We start from the raw sequence: 27,934 nt of genomic DNA, 5'->3' as shown, positions 1-27,934 counted from the left end.
CATAAGCACTTTCTGCAGGTGGAAAGATGTGACCACAAATGTCCAAAGCCATATAATTGTATTAACCATAAATCAATGATATACACCTTAAATAAAGATTGACCTTTTCTTATCAAGGCAAATGCTCAGAACTGTAACTCAGAGGCTTCTCATATTATGTTTTCATTCCCTAGACTGGCTCACCCTACATAGCTGCTGTTGTTACATCCCTGAACACACATCCTGCATTTTCCTCCTGTCCTTCCAACTGTCCCTCACTGTCATCATTTCAGCCTCTGAATGGGTTCTTTGCTTGCATCCAACTGTGAGTGAGACCGTGTGCTATTTTGTTTCTGTGGTTGGCTTCCTTCATTCAAGCCCATTCATGTTCGGGAAATAGGAGAATCTCTGTCTTAAGCTGAAAATATCCCACTTTTCCTTTGTACAATGTTTTCTTTATCTATCTACCCATCAACAGACATCCAAGGGATTTTTAATCCCTTGTCTACTATGGATAACACTACTCTAAATATAGAACTCAGATATTTTGACAAGGCTGTGCTTTCACCTCCTCTGAGTAGATACCCAGAGAAACTGATGAGAAATATTCTGGTTTATTTTCTATTTTCATAATGTCTGCAGCAGTGTACAACCCACCAACATTAGAAATTTGCCCTTTCCTCTACACACATTGTCACATTTATTGTTTCTTACCTTTTATACTAGCCATTATTATTGGAATGTGACAATTAACATTGAGCACAATTTCATGCATACACTAGACATATTTTTATCTTCTTTGGAGAATGGCTTTTTGGAGTGTGTATCTATTTTTTAACTGAATTGCTTAGTATCCTGCAATTTGGTTGTAAGAATGCCTTACAAATTTTGTATATTATCCCTTTGTAAGACATTTGGTTTTTAAAATATTTTTCAATCTTTATGTAGCATTTTGATTTTATGCTTTATTTTCTTTGCTATGAAGAAGATGCTTAGTTCAATGGTGTCCTGATAAGTTAATTTTGCATGCCCATATGTTTTATATAATTCTAAAAATTCCTTACCCAAACAGAACAAAGCCCAAAAGATTTTCCCCTATGTTCTAATAGCTTTTCTTGAGACAGAGTTCTCTGTGTAACAGTGTTCTGGTATCTTTATGGTTTCCTGCCTCACTTTCAATGTTTTTATCCACGTTTCAGTAGATCCATGACTGTTGTAAGATAAAATTAACCTTCATTCTTTGCATGTATAACGTGCTGAGGAATCTATCCTTTTCCACATGTTCTTTAGTTGGAGGGAGCTTGGGCTATGTTTGAATCTTCTGTTTTGAGGTCAACATGTCTGGTTCATGCTTGCTATCTAAAACTTTGTAATATGATTTTCATCCATGAAGTCTGATGGCTCCAACTTTTCTTTTCTCAGTATTACTCTGAGATACTTTGAATTTCTGTCTCATTTCAGACAAGTTTTGGAATTGTTTCTCTATTTCTGTGAAGAATGTTATTGGGATTTTAAAAGGATCACCTTAAATCTATAATCTTCCGGTAATGTAAAAAAGTTTAACTACATCATCTTCCAACCTATAAGTATGAGATGCCTTTGCTCTTGTCTCTATTTCCTTTCATTTCTTTCAGTGATGTTTTATAATTTTCAATGTATGAATCTTTTACCTAACTGGTTAATTTTATTCCTAGATTGTATAGTCCTGCTATGTTATACACAAATAGAGACAGTTAAACTTTTTCATGTTCTGATTCTTATGTCTTCCATTTCTTTTTTCTTGTCTGATTCCCTGTACCACTACTTCCAGTACAATGTGCAATGGAAACAGTGGGAGTAGGCATGGACCTTAGCGGAAAAGCTTTCAGTCTGCCTGCACTAGTTATAACGTTCATCATGAGATTTTTATACAGGCCTTTAATATGTTGAGGAACTGACTTTGACTTTGTATACCTAAACTTAAAATAGCTGGGTCTTTTATCAATAAGGATGCTAAATTATTTTGACTTTATATTTTTAAATGGTTTATTTGGGGTATTTTAAAAATGGAAAATGACATATTGGAATGAAAATATAATCTTTTTTTGTCAAAAACTATCTGGTTTTGGCATTGAATCCATGCATTCTAGGTGAATCTTTTAATTATAGACAACTCTGGAATTTACTCACTCTGATACTATTTTGATAAGTTTGAGTTTTGTAAGTGTTTTGATCCTGGCTACTGCCTGTGAAATTTTAAACACATCATTTTGTCCATTAATTCCACAAACACGGAATTTGATGTTTGATGAAACAGTCCACCAATGTGTCAAATCCCATGGGCACAAAGAAGAAAAGGTTTCATCTAAAAACCTGATGAATCTAGTAGGAAGACCAGATGCATGGTTGGCTGCTTGTAACAATACTGTAGCTTAATGCTAAAAAGACTTGATACCCTATGAACATATACAGGGGGAGGTAATCCCCCTCAGGAACAGTCATAGGGGAGGGGAATAAGGGGAAAATGGGAGGGAGGGAAGAATGGGAGGATACAAGGGATGGGATAACCATTGAGATGTAAGAAGAATAAATTAATAAAGGAGAAAAAAAAAGCTTGATGCTAGCATCCATGGTTCCATATTATTAAAACTCTGCTTGCATCATCAATAAGACACAAGAAAGAATACTTTTCAGTCGAGTAGAAATTATGTTAAGGGCAAGTTGTAGACCAATTTTGTTACAAATTCAATCTTACCAAATCAAAACTATCTCAAAATAGCCATGCAGCCTATTTTCTTTTAACTCAATGACATCCCTGTGTTCTGTTCTAACCACTCTGAGAAGCATTTCACATGAGAGCCATACTAAAAGGAAACACGATTATATTTTAATCATGGGTCTAATGAACCTGTGAGTAAAATTATAAAAAGTGAGATGGGAACAAAAGGACCAAATGGGCATCAAGAACATAAACTCAGCTCTGCGGCTTCAGTCCTAGTGGATGGGCTGGGTCCCACTGCTTGATTCTCACAGTGGGACTCAGTCCATACAGTCTTGCAGGATATTTGTTATGCTGAGTCCCCTGCGTTTCATTAAGAAATAGAGAAATGGATTTCCAGCATTACTTACACCTATTCACAACGCATCTTCCATGTATTTAGCAGGCACTTGAAGCACTTGTACAGAATTTCTAGAGTATGAAGCCCTCATTAAAACCTTTCAAGTGCCAGCTAACAGCTCCAGGATTATGGGATTAATTTAATGTATTCATGCACACACACAGAGATATATAACACTGAAGTTTCTAAATTACCCTGTGACCAATAATAATCATTTTGATGATAATAAAATAATAGTCTAAGTATTATAATAATAAGCATGCATGAAGAATTCCAAGATATAATCATAGTAATTTGTCTTCTTCTGTTTAATTAGGGCAATTTCATCTTACAAAGGAGAACAACGGCACTGGCACTTTCTCATTTCTAGGAGAAAAAAATAAGGACTATTTGTTCAAGTACAAATATTCCCAAATAGCACAGACCACATTCACACAGACACCAACAAGCACTGCTGCTAATACAAAAGTATTAGTAACATGGAAAAGGTGTCCTGGTTGCCTCAAAGCCATGCCTATTTTTGGAAGTGGGATTATCTTGGGAGAAGAGAGTGAGAATAACTTTGCAAAAATACATCCATGAAGAAAAGATTTGTACCGTCAAACTCATTTGTGATTAGTCACTTTCTAACTGTGGCTTAGAAATAAAACCTGTCACCAAAAGACTTTAATTTTTCTTTCTACAAACCTGAATTAATCCTCTGTGACTCATCTTCCTAACACAGGCCCAAATTATCCCATCTCCACCAGTTTATTATGTTAACAGGGAACCCTCTGTTCCTTTTCAGATTTCAAATCCACTTGTAAGTCTTGCCTTGCTGGGGCAAGAGGCAGACTTTGGAGTCATTTGCCCACTTTGTGCTTATCAAATGGCTGATGACAAAAAATAAGTTCCTCAAGAAGAAATGGGATCTTCTTGGGAAATTGCTGCAGGGGAAGAGAGTAGGTAAAATTATGATTTTTTTAAAAAATGCCCTGTTTTATGACTCCCTTCAGAAGGCTGGAATTTCAAGTGTACTTCAGAAATTGGGTAGAAATCCCAAAGTTGCTGACATGGAAGTACCAAATATTCCTTAAGCTGTCAATCAACTCACAGTCTTTTTTTTTCACATGTGAAAAGCAGAAACCCCAGATTTTGAAAGGTAGAGTAAGTAAATAGTACATAATTTGAGACATGGAGCTTAAGAACTCGGAAGGATATAGGGAGCTCAGTGCTAATGGGAACCTCAGAAACACTTAGTGTAGGTTGTTGATGCTCAAAAGAGTCGCATTTTCAATGACTTGTTTGAAAATCCCTATTTGCTCATCAAGCCTATGCATTTTCCTTCACATCATCTTAGACATGGAAATGTTAACTGTCATTTTTTTAAACAACTATTGTAATTTTCCTGAATTTTTTTGCTCATGAAATAGTGTTGACTAAGTCAACCATAGACTAGGAAACCAACTTCGGCAATTCTAGAATAAGGCACTTGTATGTGCTGCATGCAAGCCATGAGAAGGGTGCAAGATTACATCCAAATCCGTTAAGAAATGGACCAGCCAACAGAGCTCCCTGACTGTAGAAGTAGTTTATAGTAAACAAACAAACAAACAAGCAGTCACTGGGCCCAAGATGCTTTGTGGACCACGTTAAAAAATTAGTGACAGCCTCAAGTTAACTATTACTAAAAACTCTTCTCATATTTCTGATTAATGACTTGTGTCTCAAAAGACAATTATCTTCTACCCTGTGCTTATCTTTCACACGAGCCATATTCCACATTCACAAACACAGCTCTTTATTTTAAGAACTCCACATTACAAATATGTTTTTCTTAGCCTTGTGTCTTGTCCAAGAACTCCCTGCCTCCTTTCTGGGCCTAGATGACTAGCTGGTAAATGCTGAAGCCTTTACTCTGCATTTTCAATTATTTTTTCCTATTCTTTTCTTCTGTGGTTCTTACCCATGAAAGAACTAATCCCATTCAATTTGAAGCTTCATTGGTGCTCATGGCTGGTTGTGGAAGACTAAAATTGACCTGCAATTATAGTGGCAAATTGAAACTATATGCAACTGATCTGTGACACAACTCCTACACACAAGGCTTAGAGAACATCCCAGAAGATGGGATGGAAAGATATTAGGAGCCAGAGGACAGGGGGAAGTGCTGAGAAGTAATGTCTTCTGAACAGGACCGGGTTGTTTCACCCATGAAGTCTCAGTATGGTTGCATACACTACTCATGGTCATGCCAGTCAACATGCTAGTGGGGATGGGAGAAAAGTTTACAAGGCCCCGCCCATAATTGAAGAATTTCAGGCAGTGATTGGCTGCTGAGGGAGGGAGTATTAGTTTTCTTTTGAGTGGAGTGCCCTGATAAGTTTTCTATGCCCAAGTAGTCAACTCTAAACCCTAAACACTAATTGGGCTCAATAAATTACACACACACACACACACACACACACACACACACACACACACACACTCAAATGTAGCACACACACACACAGACAGAGACAGAGACAGAGTGAGAAGGTACAGGCAAGTTATCTTTGTGGTTCTTAGAGAACTTTAAGAAGGGAGACAAAACCTGAGAGGTGACCAAAGACTGAAATGTAGCCCTGAGAGGTTTTGTTAGCAGGAAATACTAAGTGCCATAATCCTGAGAACTTCAACAGTTTCCAATTCCAATCACCAAGCAAACTTTGGATTCTCCCATCTAGCCCTGGACACACCTGCTATGCAGGTAAATTAAGCCTCTGCAGCCCTGGCACCCAGGTCAGAACACAGCCAAAGAAACCAAGCAGTTCACTCTGCAAGTGGGCTTTTGTGATCTAAACAACCTTGGATCATAGCCCAAAAGAAAATTGGAGAATGTTGAAGTCATTACCTCAGTTTAATTTATGACAAAACCAAGATGCATAAAGAACAAAAACAATGGCACCGGATCAAAGATTATATCCCCAAGGTCCCGATTTCTGCTCTACTGTGTAGCTTGGCCTCACGAACTCTATCAGTAACTCAAGGATGTATTTGCATATTTCATTGTCGAGCTGTTAATATATTCATCTTCTGGAGCTCAGTTTTTCTAAGGGAGCCTAATTCTTTCTTTTGAATTTCTCCTCATTATCACAGACTCAGCAGGCTCAGAACTTCCTATTGCTCTGTGAGCCACACTCTCAAAGCACACGTCCTCCCATTCGGTACATTCTTTAAATAATTACAGGTCTCTCTTATAATAAACTTTTCCCAACATGTTACCAGTCGACATTTTTATCTTCTTTTGGTTCTGCCTTTAAGGTTGTTTCACCAATGCTAATTATAAAGAAAATGATAAGGTCAGACCGCTTTTCTTTCCCACTCACAGCAGCCTGGAAGATGAATTGTAGCTTTCTGCTTTCTTATTGTGCAGGTAATGATGTAGTCATTGTGGCAGAGCCTTCACAAATAGCAAAAATTATGTGCTTTTTGCAGAAGTACTAATTATCTCTTCTTGATCAAGAAAAAGAATACTAAGCTGGCTTCTAGCTACACAGTTTAATTTACACCCATATTTTGATGCTGGCAAGAAGCCTGAGCTATTTTATGTTACCTTTTTTTTTTTTTTTTTTTTGGCCTAGGAAGTAAAAATAATATAAAAAATATTATTAAGAAATGCTTAAGACAGTTAATACATATGATTGATTATAGAAAGTCACTACCTATTAAGCTATCGTGTAGATGTAAGTGCAGAGATGGGGAGAAAACCAGAAGACACAAGATGGACGGCCAACAGTATCCAACTTGAGTAATGTGAACTAATTCAATCTATTTTGGACATGCTGAGTTAACTCTGTTATTAAATGACTATTTGCACTTCCAGGAAAGGAACAAACTATATATTTTTAAGACATAAAAACTACATCATTCCCTGGCAACCCCAAAAAGAACAATGTTTTCATCGTGTTCCTTTCATTTGCTGATTTATAGTCACACGGAGTTGTGGCCAGAATTGTTCTCAGTTGCAGGCTACTTCTTCTAAATTTTGTTGCTTTTAATGATACTTTGTAATTTTTTGACGACATATTTAGCTGTGAATGAGTTTTTAATTATATTCTTACAGGGGAAACACTGATATTTAACCTTAACTTATACATTTTACCTCAAAGCAATGATTCGATGGAACTTATATTTATAAATGATGATTAGAAGAAAAAGAACTTAAAAAACAAAACAGATCACTGTCAATAGAGCCAAAATGAATAGAGAAAAGACCTTATCTACATTTATATGCTATATGCTTTGGGGTTTTTGTTTGTTTGTTTTTGTTGTTGTTAATTACAGTCATATTCCTCTTTGATTTCAACATATGGACATTTTAAAAAAAAAAAAACAGAAAAAGGAGATCTTGCCATTATTTCCAACATATAAACTCCAGAAGATAACAGTTCCACACTTATCTTCCTCCCTTTCTCCCATGATCTTATTTATGCAGACATATACACATCCATAAAATGTTGCTGAGGTGTTTAATGAGCCCATAGCAAGATCAAAGGATTACTGAGGCATTCAGTCTACAGCAGCCTGCATATAAGCACTTCTGAGCTTAGAAATAATGACAATATAAAAGTAAGCTATGGAGCTAGAACTAAAATTCAAGTCTTCAGGCTCCCAAGCATAAGTTCCTTTTTCTTTAAAACACCCTGTCCTGTGACCTTGACCAAGACACTATGCTTTTTTTTTTTTAATCTCTGTTTCCTTTTTAAAAGTAGTTTAATAATATTACCCAAACTTGCTCACTTGGATAGTTTTGACATACAATTCACATTCTTGTGAAAGTGTAATATAAATGTAAATGCACTATGATTTTAAAGATAATTAAAAAACAACATAGAATATTATAAAGTGGGCTCCAACATGCCCACTACTTTGGGGATCATACTGTCCCCTTATCTGATAATAATCATATAAGAACATTTGAAAAACAATCTCTACGGAGAAAGAAAGTAACCGACTCGTTGATGTGACACTTGGCTTGTACTCTAGGCCCAGATGTAAGAACTTGTGTTCTTCCCTTGAACCTGAGCTGGGTGCTGCTACTGTAATGAGCCAGCAGAGGGTGTCTCATCTAGTGGCTGCACAGATCCCTCATATCACATATGAACACGCGTGACAGCACCTGCATATCTGTGTCATGGTCAGTTATCTTCTCCCCTTGCATTTTTCTTAATGCTAAAGAGTAAGATAACACAGGACGCCAGAATATGTGGACCTCAGAGGTGAAAGGGAGACGGCATCTGTGGGGATGAAGCTTGGCCAATGGAAGACACTTAATATCCCCTAGTTGTGCTGCTTCCCACTGCCTGGATGGGTATTCGCTTGGGCAGAAACCTCTAATGCTCTTTTTGTGAGGCTGAGTTAAGGCACAGCCATCTGTGATTCATTTGCATTTGCAGCTCCTGTTTACCGACCCCGCTTTCCTTCCCCCTCAGCTTGGGCTGCACTCATAATAACATATAGCATCTATATGGGCTTTACGGATTTTCTTCTAGGAAATCTAGGGGTGACAACATCCAATAAGAAAAAAGCACAAAAGAGGTGACTAAGGGCTTGGTTGAAGATAGAACTTACAAATTTATATTCAGAATTACATATCTGTTTCAGTATCCCAAAAATAGGATGAGTCACGAGAAAAGGTTGTGAATTCATTTACTAATTTAACAGATCAAGTTTTACTGGACGAGACATTAAGGATTCTCATACATAAAAGTAACAGCCCGCTGGGCTCTAGCTCGCCCTTCCTGAGGAGATATCAAGTTGAGGCAATCCAAAACGCAGATGAAGTAGTATTTGTGAAGATTAGGAAGAAAAGTAAATAATACACTAAGTTAGGCAGGCTAAAGGAACTAAAGATCTAGGTGTGATAAGATACAAGTTATAAAATGGAGAAAATATATCTGTTCAATGGGGGAATCATGAGAATATAATTTTGATATCAAGCTACTGTGAGAACAGCTAACTTCAAAATTATACCACGGGTGAAATCTATTTTTTTGTTTGTTTGTTTGCTTGCTTGCTTGCTTTGTTTTGTTTTCTTTTTGAGACAGGGTTTCTCTGTGTAGCCTTGACTGTCCTGGACTCACTTTGTAGACCAGGCTGGCCTCGAACTCACAGCGATCCGCCTGCCTCTGCCTCACGAGTACTGGGATTAAAGGCACACGCCACCACCGCCCGGCACAGGGTGAAGTCTATCTTCATGATAGCCCCGAGAGGAAGAATTCAAAGAACAAGCAATGTGAATGGGAAATTTACAGCATAAGAACGGGAAGTGTTACATACTTAGTCTCTGACGGCCTTAAAATTGGCTGAGCTAAAGCAACCTGCACAAGAAGAAAGGAGCTAAACTCACCAATGGCCCAAAATGGCGACACGCGTATGTACAGCAATGCATTTCGCAGACTTCAAACAGATAAAAATCGCTTAACCAAAACCCTGCTGTAAGCTGCTTGCCAGCGTGAGAAGTGAGAAAAATAGGGAGAGATGCCATACAGAAATTAGAGAGAGTCAGGGATAAATTTTTATAAAACAAAGCAGAAGACTTTTGGTGTATGTGGGATAAACACAGTTAGGATTTATAGCGGGAAAGACGTGGGGAGTGTACTGACAGAGCACTGTGTGCTGCAGGCGATGAGAGATGCAGGCAGTGATGGCTACCATTGTGAAAATGGTGGGGGAGGCTTTCCTAATCATTCCTAAAGCATACAGGATTGATGCTACTAGTTTGTCTAATTGTATCATTTGCTATTAAGAAAGGCTCCAAGAATCCCTTTTTATTGCGCAGATGTTTACAAGATAACACACAGGATGACGCAACTGGAACTTGCTACTCATGATTCTCCTGACTGAGTCTGCATAGTACTGGGATTACAGATGTGTGCCTCCATGTCCAACATGGTATGCCATATCTTAATTAGAGACCAGAAGCATTTCCAGTAAGTACGACATATTTCCATGTATTTTAGCTCCACACAGCCGTGTCCCTTTGCATCATCCCATTAGCCTGGTAAAGAAGCATTCCTGAAGGACCTGGAATGGAGGAGAAGAGCTATAGCAACAGGAGTCTCTGGGAGTGGCATATAAGCACTCAGACACATAGCTGAACTGGAAATTTGTGGTGACCTCTCAGTGGTCTCTGGAAGATATTCTAAGTACTGAAGAAAATTCTTATCCCTGGTGTTTGTGTCCTGCATCTGGGACCCTTCGGTTATCACAAAGTTCAGAGTGCAGGTGAGCACTCTCACAGCCCGCCCTGCCCTTCTCTTTCCCAACACTTGACAGTGTTTGAAAGCATTTGATTCTCTCTGCGTTGAATGCCATCGTGCTAGAAACCCTAGTGTGAGCGCTGCTTTTAGGACACAGCTCTTATGGATACATGTTTCTTCTTTCAAAAAACCAGCTTAACCTGGAAACTGGTTGTTGTTAGTATAAGGGTATGTGTTTTCAAAAAAGAAATTCCATTAACTACAGGGTACTTTTACTTCCTCAAATGAAAATGCCAGAGAGTGAACATAAAAATAAGGTACCTCAGAAACATAAAAGTTATATTATCAGAACATGTTGATACTCTTTTCTCGCTATTATCAAACCAAATGAATTAATAATATACTTAGTTCCTTGGGGAAAGTCCAACTTTATACTTTGGACCTGACTGCTTAGCTGTATAACTTAATAGAAACCATAAAATACTGGAACGGGTGCTTTTGCAATAGGTGACAGGGAAGCAGTTAATGGCTACTCTGGCTTAAAGGAAGCACTCTCCTCTTCGTAGGGAACACTGCTGTATTCCGGATGGAGCTGCATAGCCAAGTGGATATTAGGACTACAGTGAAACCCATTAGTTAATGCTATAATCATCCTGGCAAGCTAGCCATGAGTGTAATTCATTTCTATTACTTAAACTGAAAATTATCAAATTATCCTTTAAGCACTTAATTTCTCTCATCTTCCAATTAGGAAAAAAATAATATTTTTATTTCTGTTTCTGATATTTAAGAGGAAAGAAAAGATATAAGTTTAAAAGCACTTTTAAATTATTTTATAATCAGTATAAAAATTTTATATACTAAAATATATACTATTTAATATATCCTAGACTTTTTAAAATTTATTTTTATTTTTCATATATTTCAATCCTATTTTTCCCTTCTCCCCAAACTCCTTCCTTCCGGATCGTCCCCACATCTCTACATGTGACCCAACTTCATGATCTCTCTCAAATAAATGGATAAATAGATAGATAGATAGATAGATAGATAGATTAGATAGATAAATATATAGATAAATAAATAGATATATAAATAAGTAAAATCTAAACAACAAAAGCAAAACAAAAATATCAAGACCAAAAAAAAGCATAAAAATTATGGAGTGCATTTTGTGTTGGTCAAGTACCACTGGTCATGAGGTCTGCCCGGGAGTGATATAATTAGTGTCTCTCCAATGGAGAAGCTTATTTTCTCATGTCTAGCAGGTATTAATCGTAAATGGCTTCTTAGTTAGGAGTGGGACTCTGTTCATTTCCCCACTTCCATGATGAGATTATGTCTGGTTTGAACCTGTACAGGTCTTTTGCATGCTGTCAGTTGATATGCTTATCAGCCCTATATCTGGAAACACCATGTTCTTGAAGTTATCTACCACCTATGGCTCTTATGAAAGCACTATTAAAGCTACAGAGATTATAAACAGTTTTGTCATTTCAAAGAAGCTCATGTAATAACAATACATAACATACCCTTGGTCTCTGGCCTAGTTGCTGTCAAGGTAGACACTGGGGATTCTGGCTTAAAAAGATTCTTTTTTGTTTTAAAGATCTTCACCAACCCTACCTCTGACAAAGGTCTAATATCCAAAATATATAAAGAACTCAAGAAAGTAAACACCACCAAACCTAATAATCCAATTGAGAAATGGGGCTCAGAACTAAACAGATTTCTCAACAGAGGAATATCAAATGGCTGAGAAACACTTAAAGAAATGCTCAACCTCCTTAGTCATCAGGGAAATGCAAATCAAAACAACTCTGAGATTCCATCTTATACCCATCAGAATGGCTAAGATCAAAAATTCAAGCGACACCACATGCTGGCGAGGATGTGGAGAGAGAGAAACCCTCCTTCCTTGCTGGTGGGAATGCAAACTAGTACAAACACTTTGGAAATCTATCTGGTGCTATCTCAGAAAACTGGGAATAGGGCTTCCTCAAGACCCAGCTATTCCACTCCTTGGAATATACCCAGAAGATGCTCCAGCACACAACAAGAAAATTTGCTCAACTATGTTCATAGTGGCCTTATTCATAATAGCTAGAACATGGAAACAGCCTAAGTGTCCCTCAGTAGAAGAATGGATAAAGAAACTGTGGTACATATACACTATGGAACACTACTCAGCTATTAAAAGCAAGGAATTCCCAAAATTTGTGGACAAATGGATTGAACTAGAAATGATCATAATGAGTGAGTTAACCCAGAAGCAGAAAGACTCAAATGGTATATACTCACTTATATCTGCATACTAGCCCAAGGGGCATGTCCCATGAAAGCCTTCACTAACCAGGAAACTGGGACAGAGGAGAAGACATCCTATTGGGACTCTAGATGAGAGAAGCATGGGAGAATAGCAAAGTACAAGGATCCAGAGGGTCCTAGAAACCTACGAGTAGAACATTATGATAGGCAGATTTGGGCCCAGGGGTCCCGCTCAAGCTATGGCACCAGCCAAGGACAATACAGGCCATAAACTTCAAACCCCTACCCAGATCTAGCCAAAGAACAGTACATTCTCCACAGTTGAGTGGAGAGTGGTGTCTGACTTTCACATGAACTCTGGTGTCTCATATTTGACCATGTCCCCTGGAGGGGGAGACCTGGTGGCACTCAGAGGAAGGATAGCAGGTTACCAAGAAGAGACTTGATACCCTATGAGCATATAAAGGAGGAGGAAGTCCTCCTCAGGAATAGTCATAGGGGAGGGGAGTAAGGGAAAAATGGGAGGGAGAGAAGAATGGGAGGATACAAGGGGTGGGATAACAACTGAGATGTAACAAGAATAAATTAATTAAAAAAAAAGAAAAACAAAACAAAAAATATATATATACTAAATTGATACTCACTTGCATGTAATAAGGATTAATGTGTACAAGTCCATGACCTGGAAGGAGAGCAGGAAGGAGTATCTGGAGGGAGGAAAAAGAAGGAAAACATGTTGAAATTAGATTACAATCTTAAAAATAAACAAAACTTCTTTGTTTTCTGTAAAAAAAAAAAAAAAAAGAAAAAAGAAAAGAAAAGAAAAAGAAAGGGTAAATAAAAAGTAGAATACCTTTTATTATAGGATATCTTACCCAATTTTCCCTCAGAGACTCTGAGTCATTTATTGATGCCCTAAAATAAGTATAGTTCTCTTTCAAGAGGTGCCTTGGACATCTTTGACACAACTTACATGTGCCATGGCTAGGGTCAGACTATTTGGAGCCCCCACTGCATACTTAATTGCACATTTTGATTATATGAAAATAAATCACAAATCCATGATAAACTCTTCAACCACTTCCAATCTGAAATGTGAAAATCATACGTTCTTACTAAATGAAATTGTATTAAAAACACTTATTTAATTAGTTCAACTGGCATTTCCTTTTGAAGGATTGACAGCAAATTCAGTTGAGTATATCTATTTTATATTCTTTATTTTGCTGCTACATCTGTGTTTAAAGTTTCACTAGCTAGTTCTCTATTTTAATTAAGTTCTTCCATGCCAGTGGACTGTATTAATTTAAAATATAAGGTAGCTACAACTATGTGAAGGCTACAAACATTAGTCTATATAATTAGTCTGTTTAATCCAGCAAGACATAAATAAATAGGTCCACTTTCTGGAATACCATGAGTGGAGGGTTTCAGTGATGAATAGTAACACTCCAAATTTTAAATAAATTATTTTCATTCATCAGCAAACAGTATTTACAAATTATCCATTGTAATTATACATATATGCATATATATAATATATATGGTCTAAAATCAGTCTAAAAATCTATATTAAGTCATAATGGTTCACTACACATCTTTGAAAGACTGAGAATAAGAATGATAAAGAAAATTAATTCCTGATTTAAATATCCTGCTAATAAAGTGGCAAGGTCTTATGGAACAAACACAACAGCTGCAAATTATGTAATTATGTATCTGTATGCAAATTTGCAGACATCTCATAAATGCAGGAACACTATTTGCAATGCTAATTAAGTGGCTTTTATTGCGGCTGCATAATTCCTACATGTGATTTGGTTCCAGATGTCGCTGTAGCTCCTGAAACCTTCATTGTCAGGTTAGCTGAGGTAGCATGCATTAACACTGCTCATAAAAACCTCTATGTATAATTAAATTACCGGCAGTGACTCAGTGATTTTTGTCAGCCTCCTCCTGTCCTCCTCTGTTCCTCATATTACACGTAGTAACTATGAGTTTGGGATGAAGGAATTTCTTTCTATATCTATACTGCCATATAAAAGGCTAATCTGTGTAGCGTCATCCAGATAAACCAACTTCACGTGCATAATGAGCAAGAAAAATCAGATACCAAACTAGACCAGCATGCAATTGTTGACAGATGCTGTGAAGTTTCATTTAATCCATCAAAGAATAATTCCATTTGCTATTATCTAATATCAGTATTTTGATTTCCTAAAGATTTTTTTTCCACAATAAAGTAAGATGCTGTGAGAGACAGCAGGGAATTAATAACATACTTTTAATTCACATATAAGAAAAAAATAAGAAATATATTTATTGAGCACTTATTACATGCTCAGAATTAGAGTAGCTACAAACTGCTTTAATATTTGGGACCTATAAACTCAGAATTAATTTGGAAGAGAAGATATAAAGGAGGATCTCCCCTGTAGTACAAAAATATAACATTTGAATGCTCATGTGGAACAAAGTAGATAAATGAAATCAGAGATAAGTCCTGGAGGTATTTCAGTTTAAAATTTTATTTCAGCCTTTTACCTTGACAAACTTAGACCAAAACCACTAATATGACTAAAAATGTAAGCCACTATAATAACTGCTTCTTTTAAGAATGACAGTCTAGTTGTTTCTATAATTTTCTCAATTGGTGCCACAATAATTTTACATGTGGGATCTTTACATCTCCAGGAGGAAAAAATGTAAATATGTAAGTTAAGAAGCTACTGGCATTTTGGGAGGATGTTTCCATAAGTCACATGGAAGGGTTGCCATCTTAGTTTCTCTTCTGTATATGCCATTCAGTTTCCATATTCCAGAAGATGTTCCTGCTGCCCAGCTCTAAGCTGCTGAAGGTGAAAAAGCACATACTCAGAGAATGCATAGGGACCTTGGTGAATTAGAAAGACTGAATCTCTTGCCAAGTCAAGATAGAGAAGGACCTGGGAGCCTCTCGTTGGGGAGAAACATATTTAGAAAAGTTTTGTCCCCTTGGCTTCTCTCTGTTTACAGAAGTAGCCACAATCCTGTAGCATGAGGAGGTGATAAATAAATTCTAGGCAGAGACAAATCTGATTGACCGGTGTGAATCTGTCAAGGGTGTAGTGTGATTTGTGGGAACATATCACTATGGCTTTTCCATGATCTTGAGCTCAAACATCAAGCTGTCCCTTGGGTATATTTAATGAGTCTTTATAGCTGTGTATGGGTTAACCAACTTACTCATTATTTTATTTTAAAATGTCTTGAAATATACCTACATTTTACATTAATATATTTGTATTTAATGTTTAATATAGTTAATTTAATATTCATATATTTTGTGTATTTAATTTAACATTTATATTTAGTATATGGTTAGAAATATTAATACATATTCACATACTTACCTCATAAAGATGCCTTTATGAGGTAAAGTCCAGCTTGGTTTCAGCCTAAGCATTTCTAATACTGTTAACAGTTCAATGCCAGTATGTCTCAAATAAGTTCCCATGTGTAACTAAATATCCCTTTGTCCCATAGAAGCAAACAGATATTTGGAACCTGAAATGAATCTGCAAGTACTATCTTAATTTTAAAAGTTATTGGGGTTACCTAACGAAGATTACCAAATCATTCAACCTTCACATTCCATTCTTGTTTCTGCTCATTTTTGATACCATTTTTATAGCCATTATCTTTCTCTCCCAGGTCCCTTCAGAAGGATAAATTCACTGGATAAGATGTCATCTTACTTCTTTGCTTACTGCTCCAAGAGCCTCTTAGTTACTGAGGGACTCCTCTGTCCATGGATTTATCTAGAAAAATATTGCATTGTCCATATACTGTTGCCATGCTAACTTTCCTATATAGTGTTTCCATCTCTCACATCTCACGTATCTACTCAAAAAGCTCCAATGGCTTTCTTTCCTTCTGTACAAAGCCCAATACTGAAAAGCTTCTAAGAGCTCCAACCATGTGCTCTAGTACTTCTACAGCAGTCTAATCACACTGCTTACTACTTACAGCTCACATCTCCCAAAGCAGATGATCTTATGTTTTCTTACTTTAAATAAACAGGGCCCCTATAAGTTCACTGGAATGACACTATTAGGAGGTGTGACCTTGTTGGAGGAAGTGTGTCACTGGGGTGGGGGGGGGGTGGGCTTTGAGATTTCAGATGCTCAAGCCAAGCCCAGTGTGTCACTCTCTTCCTGCTGCCTACTGATCTGAATGTAGAACCCTTACCTACTTTTCCGGCACCATGTCTGCCTGTGTGCCACCGTGCTTCCTGCCATGATGATAATGGACTAAACTCATGGACTACAAGCCATCCCCAATTAAATGCTTCCCTTATAAGAGTTGCTGTGGCCGTGGTGTCTCTTCACAGCAACAGAAAGCCTAAGACAGACATTGATATTGTTCTATGTCAGTGCCCCCAAGTTCAGCTATTCTTCTCTTTGTGACTTTAAAAATCCTTAATGTCTTAGGTATGCTGGGGGACTGACCTCAGCTACTCAGACTTACATGGCAAGTGTTTTTACCAGCTGAGCCATATAGACTAGAGGCCATAGGAATAGGATGAAAAATGATGAGAAAGCAAAGCATGGAAGTCAAGAGGTCTCACATAACATGAGGGTAGAAAAGAGGCTACTAGGCACAGGAAGGCACAGCAGAGTCTGAAGAAGAGTAGGAAAGAAGAGGGAGAGAAACAACAAAAACAAATTTTGTTTGAAAAATCCCATAATGAAATCTAATGCTTTGTAAGCCAATTAAAAAATAAGCACTGCCTTGATGTCATCAGTAGTGATGTTAAAACTGGCCTAGAGTTTGACCTCCCAATGGCAAGTTACTACAGCATCCTTATAATTTGATGCATGAAGCAAATCCTTTTGAAAGCAAAAAGGATGTTACTGGTAATACCCCTGGACAAGAAGCATAAACCAGAATGTTTCAGTCTGCCTGAGACTTTCCCAAGCAAACTAGGTCTCACGGTTACCCTAAAAGACAATTTTTGTAGAATGTTAAGAAATAGCATTGAACTTTTAAAAATTGGAAATTATTGACCAAGTTATACCTCTAATTTGTACTCATACCTAGTTACCAAGGGGGAAAAGAGTGAATCGAATCTTAAAGAAATGCAAATAGACTTTTAAAATAGTTGCTTCTTTACCACATATCTCTATCAGCATGGCCCACCAACATACTTTAAAGAAATAAAATATATATCAGCCAGTTTTATGTTAGTATGTATATGATTAGATGTTTGTTAATACTAATAAAATAGTTTAAGAAACTATTAGTGGGATCAGTGGACTAATTTTATGCATCTCGTCATAAGATCTGGCTTACCATAATATACAATCAGAACTTGAATTTGCCAAATATTCATATCAATTTAAAGTGTGCTACAGGATAATTCAGGTAATCAAAACTATGGCAATCTATGTGGTCTGTCTGAGTTTGTAAAATTTTTTCATAATAAATCTTGAGGTGCATAGGCATTCTGGCTCAAGGCAATAAAAGAAATAGTAAAACAAACAAGCAAAAAACACAACATAGCTCTATCTTTTCAAGCCACATCCACAGAATACAGGGATGAAAAGGATTGTTTCCCAGTATACAACAGCCCAAGAATTTCCCCTCACTCCATAAGACACTCACCCTGAGAAGGAAGCGACCCTGCTAGCTATGAAACAGTGGCCTCACTAACACTGCCAGCTTCTAGTAACAATATGAAATGTAACAGTGTTAAACATGTATTCAGCCCTCTATACCTGTGTACCTATGCTTCAGAGGAAGTATAAACTGCGGTTCCTTTTCACCATCCCTAATCATTCTTTGAAATGTTGATATATCACTACAGTCCCAAAGACTGTCTTGGTCAACAACTATGCTAGTATGCTGATAGAAACCAAAAACTAGTGGAACACCTATGTACCCAGTTGTTTAAACAGTGTACAAGATCACGTGCCCTCAGGCTTATTAGTCACTACCCAGCAGGAACCATTTTATCAAAATTATGACTCTGATATGAAACTAATCTGAGGTGTTTCATAAATAGCCTGAGAGATGCTGCCATTGTCACTGAGATCCGGTCCAGTGTCTTCATTTCTGTGATATGTACATCTTTCACTAGCTTTCCTATAACAACAGAAAACAAATTTTCCCTGGTGTGGAAGAAATGACCAAATGGGAAACAGTATTTATTCTGTATGGGGAAAAAAGGAAACTTTTAAAAAACATCCAGCTTTCAAAAATCAGCACTCTCTGGCACACTGCACGCGTTTTCAGGCATCCCTGGAGAAGAGGCATTTACTTGGCACCTCCTCCTGCAGACTCATTTTCACTGGATGCTGCAGAGCGGAGATGCCATTCTTTGTGCCAATACCGGCTGGCTTCTTCACAAAGGGACGAGTCACAAGCCCAGAGGACATGCCTCAGAGAGCACATACCCCTCTCATCTCTCACTGCAGCTACCCTTTCTTTGTCCCAAGGTAGGTGCACTGCGATGACACTGTAGTCTATTAAATTCCCCCTGTACCTTCAGAACTCCATGCATTGCCTTGGAGCTCATCAATCTCAAGCCTGGCACTAGCTGTGTTAGGTTTGGAGGAAATTAGGACACAGAAATTAGAAGTGGATGGCGGGTCTTTTTCTGAATTCACAGGAAATAGACAAATGAGCCGAGGACAAAGCAATCGTTATTAGAGTTCAATTTTCATAACTGCCTCGGGAACGTTGAGATTCCCCTGGCTGGCCTTAGGAACTAGCATGCATATCTGTTCTTGGGCTTGATGGGGAAGCAGACAGGGAAGAGAGAACAGTGTCAGGCCCCTCAGATCCCTGAGTACACAAGCTGTTCCTGCAAGTCACAGGTTATATTGTGCAACAACGGATCAGCGCAGCAGCCCAAGGACAAGAGATGAGCCATGGCGAAGGGGATACACATCTACCCTGCAGTTAAAGGGAGCCTAGCGGGAAGGACAGTGAAAAAGCATTCTGGCAACTTTCACTTTGTTTTGATGTTGTTGTATGTTTGTTTGTTTGTTTGTTTCATCCTCAAGCCTGGGAGCTCCAAGGACAGTTCTCTATAGATATGGTTTTGGAAGGCAGGTGACTCTGTGTCTATTGGAACAACGCAGTGGCAGCCTTCTGGAAGAATATTGACGGAAACCCAAGAGCGAGCCAGGCCTAAGAGCAGAAAAAGTGTTTTTCAACATTACCAGTTAGGAGTGTTGATCCTTGTGGTTAACTTGACTGGACCTAGAATCACCTAAGAGACACATCTCTAGTGACACGGTGGGTGTGGTACTTTAACTGAAAAGGGAGAACTCATCTTCAGTGTGAGCAAGCGCTACCCTATAGCTAGGATTCTGGACTGAATAAAAAGGGGGACCATTAATGGAGAAATGAGCTAAACGCTGGCGTTCATCTCTCTTTGCTTCCTCACTGCAGATACAATGTGACCAGTCTTCTCCTTCTCCTTATCCATTTAAGCTACGAGCCAAATCAAACCCTTCCCCCCTTTGCTTGTTCTGGTCCAGCACTTTGGCCACAGCCACAAGGAAAGTAGGTAATAGGGGAGACGGACGAGCCACAGGAAGCAGACTACATGCGCATGCGTGTGTGATGTGGACAGGAACGTGAGTAACACAGGTGTGACGCAATGCAGCATCTCTGGTAAGGAAAACGTTCCGTTCAGGCTTGAGAACTGAACATTTGCATAATAGGATAAAGAGTATGGAAAGAGGCAGAGGGCATATCACTGTCCTAAGAGTCTTTGAAAGAAGTAGAGATACTTGGTGAAGCAGTGAAGATTAAGCGAAGGGATTTCTTTTCTGTCCAAAAAGCCTATCTCTCTTCTGCCCCCTCTGCCCGTATATTTCTGTCTTCTCATCCCCACCTTAGCTAGGGTATAACGCAGACCCTCTTTCCTTACAACTGCTTCTTTCTCCATTCAGACTAGTAGGTGACAGTCCCATACCAGCAGAAAGGCACACGAAATTTCCAGCCAGTTTTTGTATTTGCTAAGAAAGCTGCCTTACAATTCGCTCATTCACAGCTGTTAGTCTCCTCCCATAACATGGCAATCCTTATCCTTAGGAATAGAAACGCCATGGAGGTAAGATATGTATCTCCATGGTTCAGTTCTGTGAGCAGCTGCCTTCACTAGCTCTGGCACCAGCAAGAGGCCAGGTCTGCCCTTCTCTGTCTCCTGACAGGGGTTCTGTCACCACTAGCAATTTCCAACACAGCTCTCTGAGGTAAATCACAACATGCTATACACTAATTACTGTTTTTATTGATAAATTCACTTGAAAGCTGTGGGTGGGTTTTAGGAGTGCCCAAATTTCCTTAGAAAAGCATCAGAGAAGACCTACATTAAGAAACTTTGACCTATAGACTTGGAGTAAAAAATGTTTTCTTTTTCCCACAAGGGAACTGTTTTGATATCTAATGAAGTTTTTCCAAAGGACTTTATGAGCTCATGTTTGCTCCATGGAATTGGAACAGAAATTCCATATGATCTGAGCCATTCAGCCTATTTAAAGCATCAAAGTTCTGACAATTTTTTTCCATAAAGTTCTGGCAGTGTCTTTCCAGAGCCCAAGAGAAAGCCTGGTGGCTTGGTCCTAAAGCAATCCCTCACACTCTGCATATTCTGCATAAGTTAAGTCCTTAATGGGCAACTCAAGGATTGTATAACCTTCTGCATTTGTTTTTCTTCTCTTTATCTTTTTTTTTCTTTCTAAATCTTCTCTAGGTGATTCATCAAGCATACTTCTTGAACCAGCTGTGAGAGATTAAGAAATGTTATTTGCATTCATGAGAAGAATTTTCAGGCAAGGCACAATCTGCCTGTTGAATACATTCATGTAAATAGAACAAATAGTTTAAAGCCGAACTAAATGCATGCAAAGGGCACATGGGAGATTTAAAAAAAAAAGTCTCTGCATGAACCATGCAGAACTTTGATCCTATCTTCAAATGAGATTAGATCTCACCCTGTGTGACAAGGTACTGAGACCAGAATGTCTACAGCTCTGATTAGAATTGGAACTCACAAGGTGTTTCTTTCTCTTTGAACCCCACTATCCTAGCTTTAGAAACCTAGCTTTCAGACATGCTTCTTGTGCAGTAAGATAGCAAAATATCATTGAAGTGTTCACAAACAGGAAAAGTACCCAATGTGGGTGCCAACCAGGGACTCCTTTCAGCTGGACTTTGAACTAATTGCTAACTACTATCAGTAAATTACAATCAACAGGATGAAAACTCAAGACACAGACAACTCAACTCAGTTCAACTCAAGATACTGCGCAATGGTAGAGCCAGTTTCCTAGGATATTTTAAGCAGTCGATTGACCTTTCTGAGTTCTCCTTGCTGCAGGTGCTTTCAGTCTGAAATATTGGAACAACGGAACACCAAGGCTCTTTCTAACAGTGGCACTGTTTGATTTGACAGGTCCTGCTGCTCTGCAGGACTCTTGTCTCTCTTCATTTTGCATCCAAAGGAATTTTTCCCTTGAGCCCTCTCGACATGGACAAGAGAAAGAGAAAAGAAAGCAGCATAGTCCTGGTGTAGTGAAAGAGAACTGCTTCCAGCCACAGCTTTTCTCCTGTGATGCAAAGACAGCCTCTACTTATAAATAGCCTTACTAGTCCATGAGAAACTCCAGTGAATTTGTTTCCTCTTCATTTTTAATTAAGTTCCCAATGTTTTAAATTATTCTAAAGATTAATGTTTAAGTAATTTTCACGGCGTTTTGAATCTAAGATGATAAAAAGTCCAGATGATGAAGTGTCAAACTAGAGAAATCCAAGTCAAGTCACATGAAAAATTGAGTCCATCTCTTCTTCCTAATTGCTTACTTTTTATTTACATTCATTTATTTTACATTTTGAAGGTAATCTACAAACATATAAACCACATAGTGCCAATTTTAATTCTCAGAAGCTAACATTAAGGAAAATTCCATTTTTAACGTTTTCCTGATGAGGTGGAATTTTATAATGATGTTGACATCTACCTACAAGCTGTTACTCATGAGTGATTATAAACACTGGGGCAAAGAGTAGGGTCCAGTTCAATGCTAATCTTCAGAGGCCATATATCAGCTTAACCCATTTTTTATTTATAAACAGCCTAGGAGAAATTTTCAAAAGAACAAAAATTATAAACAATAATTTACATTTCAATAATACTTTATATATTAATAACATGTAAAGATATGAATAGACTATTTAAAATATCACATGTAAATGTAAATGGAGATATTTCATTGTTGTTTGTTTATAGAAATCCTAGTGCTGGAGAGATGGCTCAGCAGTTGAGAGTGATGGCTGCCCTGCTCTTCTAAAGGTACTGAGTTCGATTCCTAGCAACCCTATGTGGCTTATAACCATCTGTAATGGGATCCAATGCCCTCTTCTGGTGTGCTGATATAAATGCAGATAAAACAATCACATACATAAAATACATAAACAAACCTCAAAAATAATTTTATGTAAAAGGAAAGAAATCCCTAGGTGAAACTCAGAGTAAAATTATAATACAAATGCTACAAAACTCTCTGAAAAACAAAAGACTTATTTTTTTGATATTGAGAGTAATTCACTCTCAGAGATGGAAGGTTAATGTTGCTGAAAGTTTACCTACAATTAAAGAAAATTATGATATGTAGCTTTGGGTTCAGACACAAGACTAAGGTTTTGTTGTTAGTGTTCAGGGTTAAGCTAGGCTACTATAAAAGCTCAATTCAAGTTCAATGACCTGGACTTTTTCCTGTTGCTCCATGACCTCTGTCTGTCCCTCCCACATCCAGATCTCTACCCTGACATAAGGAATTTGTCTAAAAATTTAGAAATTGTTTATACCATAAAAACATACTATAAAGACACAAATAATATGACTCATAAGTATCTTTATACCTGAAGCTATTTTTATGGCATTGGAGGTTTCCAATGTGTTCCAATGTATTTTAATAAACTGTGAAAACCCCTGTTCTGAGACTTAGTGCTTTTACTTGGAAATAGTTTTAAACTTGAAAGCATACTATAAGAATCCTCCCACTAAGAAAGGAGGGAGCCAGAGGGGTTAAGGACACTGCAAGAAGACCTGCAGAGTCAACTAACCTGGCCCCATGGAGGCTCACAGAGACTGAACCACCAGCCAAAGAGCATGCGTGGATTGGACCTAGACCCCCTACACATGTGTAGCAAGTGTGCACCTTAGTCATCACGTGGGTCTGCTAACAACGAGAGTCGGGCCTGTCTCTGATCTATTGCCTGCTTTCCGATCCCTTTCCCCAGGCTGGGCTGCCTACTCTGGCTTCAGTGAGAGAGAATGTGCTTAGTCCTGCTGCAATTTGAGGTGCCAGGGTGGGTCGGTACCCCTTGGGGGCCTCCTCTTCTCTGAGGTGGAGAGGGAGGGTGGGGGAGGGGGAGTGAGGGTAGGACTGGGAAGAGAGAAGGGAAGGGGCTGGGATCAGGGCTGTAAGTGATTAAATAAACAAATAAATGGAAGAAAATAGTATTGAAACACACACAAAGACTACTCCCACTGTCAACATCCTTGCTCCCCTTGATTTTGTTACCTCGCATCAACTGTGAAATATTGGTTGTGTGGAGCTGTGCTGTTTAGTTCCACATATTTGTGAAATTTTCTTGTTTTTCTCCTGTTCTTCACTGCGAGTTCCTGAGGTGATTAAATGATATTTGGCCCTGATGTAAATCTTCTTGGATCTTCTGACTCGTCCTTCCCATGTTCTCATTCCTGGAGGATGGTCTGCACATTTGAGAGAGGTGCCCGCCCTGTTGTTACTGAGTAGAGTGTTCGCTTTGTGTCTGTAAGACACGCTGAGTCCAGTGTTTTTGCAACGACACTGTTTCCTTGTGGATTTTCTGTCTGGCTAGCCTACCTACTTTGAATCAACTCCAGGCCTGCTATCTGACCCCTTTCCCTTGGTAGAGAGGCTTGGTGGCACTCAGCAGGCTACCAGGATGGGACCTGATAGGCTGTGATCATATGATGGGGCAGGAGGTCCCCTTCCTCCCTTACAGACCTAGAGGAGGGGAATAGGGTGAAAAAGAGAGGGAGGGGGAATGGGAGGATACAAGTGAGGGGATAACAATTGAGATGTAATCTGAATAAATTACTTAAATAAATTTTTTTTTAAAAAAGAGTGAAGAGATTTTATATTTCCTACTCTCCTTTTTTTTTTTTAATGTTGTTAAAAAAGAGTGAAGAGATTTTATATTTCCTACTCTCCTTTTTTTTTTTTTTTTAATGTTGTTTTGGTTGTTTAGATTTTTTTTGAAACATGGTTTTACAAAGCCCCGGTAGGCCTCAAAGTATGTAGCTAAGGCTGGCCTTCAGCTTATCATCCTTCTGCCTCAGCTTCTCAAATGCTGTGATGACAGTTATGTTCCACTTCCTCCTATTCTTCTTATTGATGTTGCTTACACCTTTCAGTTGTTTTTACATGTTGGTACTCTGTTATGAATACATATATGTTTATAATTGTATGGCTTCATGATGGAGGGGCCTTTTTATTAGTAATCAATGTCCAACTTTGTCTATTGTGCTAGGTTCTGAATTAGGGACTGTCATATCTAAGTATACCCACACCTGTTCACTGTTAGTTACCATTTGTACATGATATCTTTTTCTTAATTTTTTTATTGTAGTTTATCTTTATCATTAAACCTATCGTGAATCTTTATTGTACACAACATATAGTTAGACCTTGCTTTCTTATGCATTCAAGTATTGTGTATCCTTTTGCTGGAGAAGTTCAATCTATTTACATTCTAAAAACCTATTAATGGGGAAGAACTTAATTGGGTTGTATCCATTGTTGTGTGTCATCTTGTGTTTCTTTTTTCTCTTCCTGTGTTCCTTCGTGCTTCACTGGTTGTTTGCATTAACACACTTCAGTTCCTTTCTCTTTGTGTAACTACTAGAGATGCTGCCTTTGTGATTACCTGGAGATTCACTTCAGTAATTAAATTCCTCATCATCAATATTTATGTTTAGGTCTTTTGTGATTTTACAACTCATCCTTGAAATTATCACTCTGTGGATAGTTCTGAGTTCACTGAACATTTTTATAGCCCTTGTTTTCAATCCTCTTTCAGGTAATTCACATATCTCCGTTTTATTAGTGAGAGCTTCTGGAGCGTTTCCTGTTCTTTTCTTTAGACCATGTTTCCCTCTTCATTTTCTTTGATTATGTATTGACATTTACATACTAGGAAAAAAATCACTACATTTTCTTACCCTTGGTGATTGATGTAGTGAAAAGGACCTTCACAGAAGAACCCAGTGAGAGCTTTAGTGGTCCTTTCTACACCGTCCTGCTAGTCCCAACCATCGTCTTAGCTCTCAGTAGTGTCTAGGATCTAATAGAATGGGTCTTACCAGCATTCCAAAACAGATGAGCCAAAGTCAGCACCTTGGTGAGATTCAGAGAAGGTGGAATATTAGAAAAAGTCAAACTTCTTCTCCCCCTTTCAAGTAGGAGAATCTGGGGTTTTTGTTTTCACTAGGAATAGAGTGGCTATGCCAAGGGCTCATAGGCTGTTCAAATCTCCATTTTGTCAGTGGCCTCTGAACATCTAGAATGTTCCAGATCCACTGATGTTCTGGCACAGGGAAAACAGAAGATGCTCTTCAGGTAGCTTCAGGAGTAAGAGGCACTTCTGTGAATGTCCATGTTTACTCAAACATTTGTTCTCTGTTAACCACTTTAGTGTCTAGCTAACTTAAAGTCTTATTAGTGCTGTGAGACAAACAAGATAGAGAGAGCAGCCCATTGGTAGCCCATGTTTTCCTCTCAATCATATTCTGTTTAGGGTCTAGGTGTAAAGTACTGTAGTGAGAGGGTGTCTCTATTTTCCCAACTGTTACCAGTGCTTTGCATCACTTAGGCTTCAGCTGCCTTACAATGAATTTCTAGGCTTCTTGTCCTTGCAGTTAATTCATCTTTGGCAAATGCAATCTTTAAGGCTCCTCTCCTGCTATTTTATACATGCCCTAGCAGCTGTGTGCATTATAAATGTCATGTTAGAATATCTGGTACTATATTTTCAAAAGTGCATCATCACAAGACTGCTTCCTAAATAGTTTAAATTTTTGCATTAATACTCACAAAATATTGATCTATCACTTTTTATTTTTACACCTATTTACAGAGATGCAACATTTTTTGATTTTTTCTTATTATATGTATTTACTTCTTAATTCCTAACATTTACATGTTACTTTAGCTGTTTTTCTTTAATTTTTTCATATAATGTACTTTGATCTTGTTTCCTCTCAAATCCTTTCTGATCCTCCTCACCCTCCCAACCCAATCAACTTCGTATTCTTTCTTTCTCTCTCAAAAATAATACAATACAAATTTCTTAGTGATGGATTTGCCTATCTTATCATTTTTCATACAGAATCAGAATTTTATTGTAATGTTTTAATGCAGTTTTTTTTTCTGTCGTGCCATTAGCTTCTGTTTTTATTTGTGTCATAGTTAGGGCTTTTAAATTTTCTCTTCTGAGCCAGGAACTAGTGACTCGTGTTTTTAATCCCAGCACTTGAAGGCAAAAGTAGGTGGATCTCTATGAATTTGAGGTTTGCTCGTTCATTCTACAGAGTGAACTCAACAGCAGCCAGAGGTACATTAAGAAACTCTGTCTTGAAAAAAAATTAAAAATTTAAAAATTCTGTTGATTTTATTGTTGCTATTTGTTCTTTTGTCTGTGATGTGTGGGCTAAGAACTCAAATTTCAATTATTTTTATTAATAGTAGTTCAGCATTATGATGTTGCTCTTGTGACTGTCATGAATGTGTCCTATAGACTGTAACATGTCACACGTTTAGACTGTTTTATAAAAGTTTTTTAAGTCTGATCTGAGGGCCCTCTTTTTTTCCCCCAAGATATATATTATTTTATTAATTTGTTCTTGTTACATCTCAATGGTTATCCCATCCCTTGTATCCTCCCATTCTTCCCTCCCTCCCATTGTCCCCTTATTCCCCTCCCCTATGACTGTTCCTGAGGGGGATTACCTCCCCCTGTATATGCTCATAGGGTATCAAGTCTCTTCTTGGTAACCTGCTGTCCTTCCTCTTGAGTGCCACCAGGTCTCCCCTGAGGGCTCTCTTAATGTGGCAGCCCATTCATTGCCAGATGTAAACATCTTTTTAAAATTGTTTTTAATTTGTAGGCTTTATCATTATAATGATAAAAACTTAATTGAAATGTTTCTACTTTAAGGAAATTGTTGGGTTTTTTTTTTTTCTGGCTTAACTATATGGTCAGGGTTTTGTGGACATCCCACATATCTTTTCTCTCATTGTCAGGGTGTATGTCCACTATATT

General features: G+C 38.0%; 1 long non-coding RNA gene across 2 annotated transcripts in view; it reads right to left on the bottom strand.

The window, feature by feature from the left end:
- Positions 1 to 27,934, bottom strand: part of LOC311584742 — a 609,662-nt gene that overhangs the window by 224,175 nt on the left and 357,553 nt on the right. For both annotated transcript variants that reach the window (XR_014774990.1, XR_014774991.1), the window contains one exon: positions 13,213 to 13,275. This is a non-coding gene — a long non-coding RNA (uncharacterized lncRNA). The remainder of the gene's footprint in view (positions 1 to 13,212; positions 13,276 to 27,934) is intronic.

Source organism: Acomys minous (genome assembly GCF_964271855.1).
Source record: "Acomys minous genome assembly, chromosome: 15".
Taxonomy (NCBI): Eukaryota; Metazoa; Chordata; class Mammalia; order Rodentia; family Muridae; genus Acomys; species Acomys minous.
The sequence above is the reverse complement of the archived record's forward strand: the minus strand, read 5'-3'. Positions and strand labels throughout refer to the sequence as shown.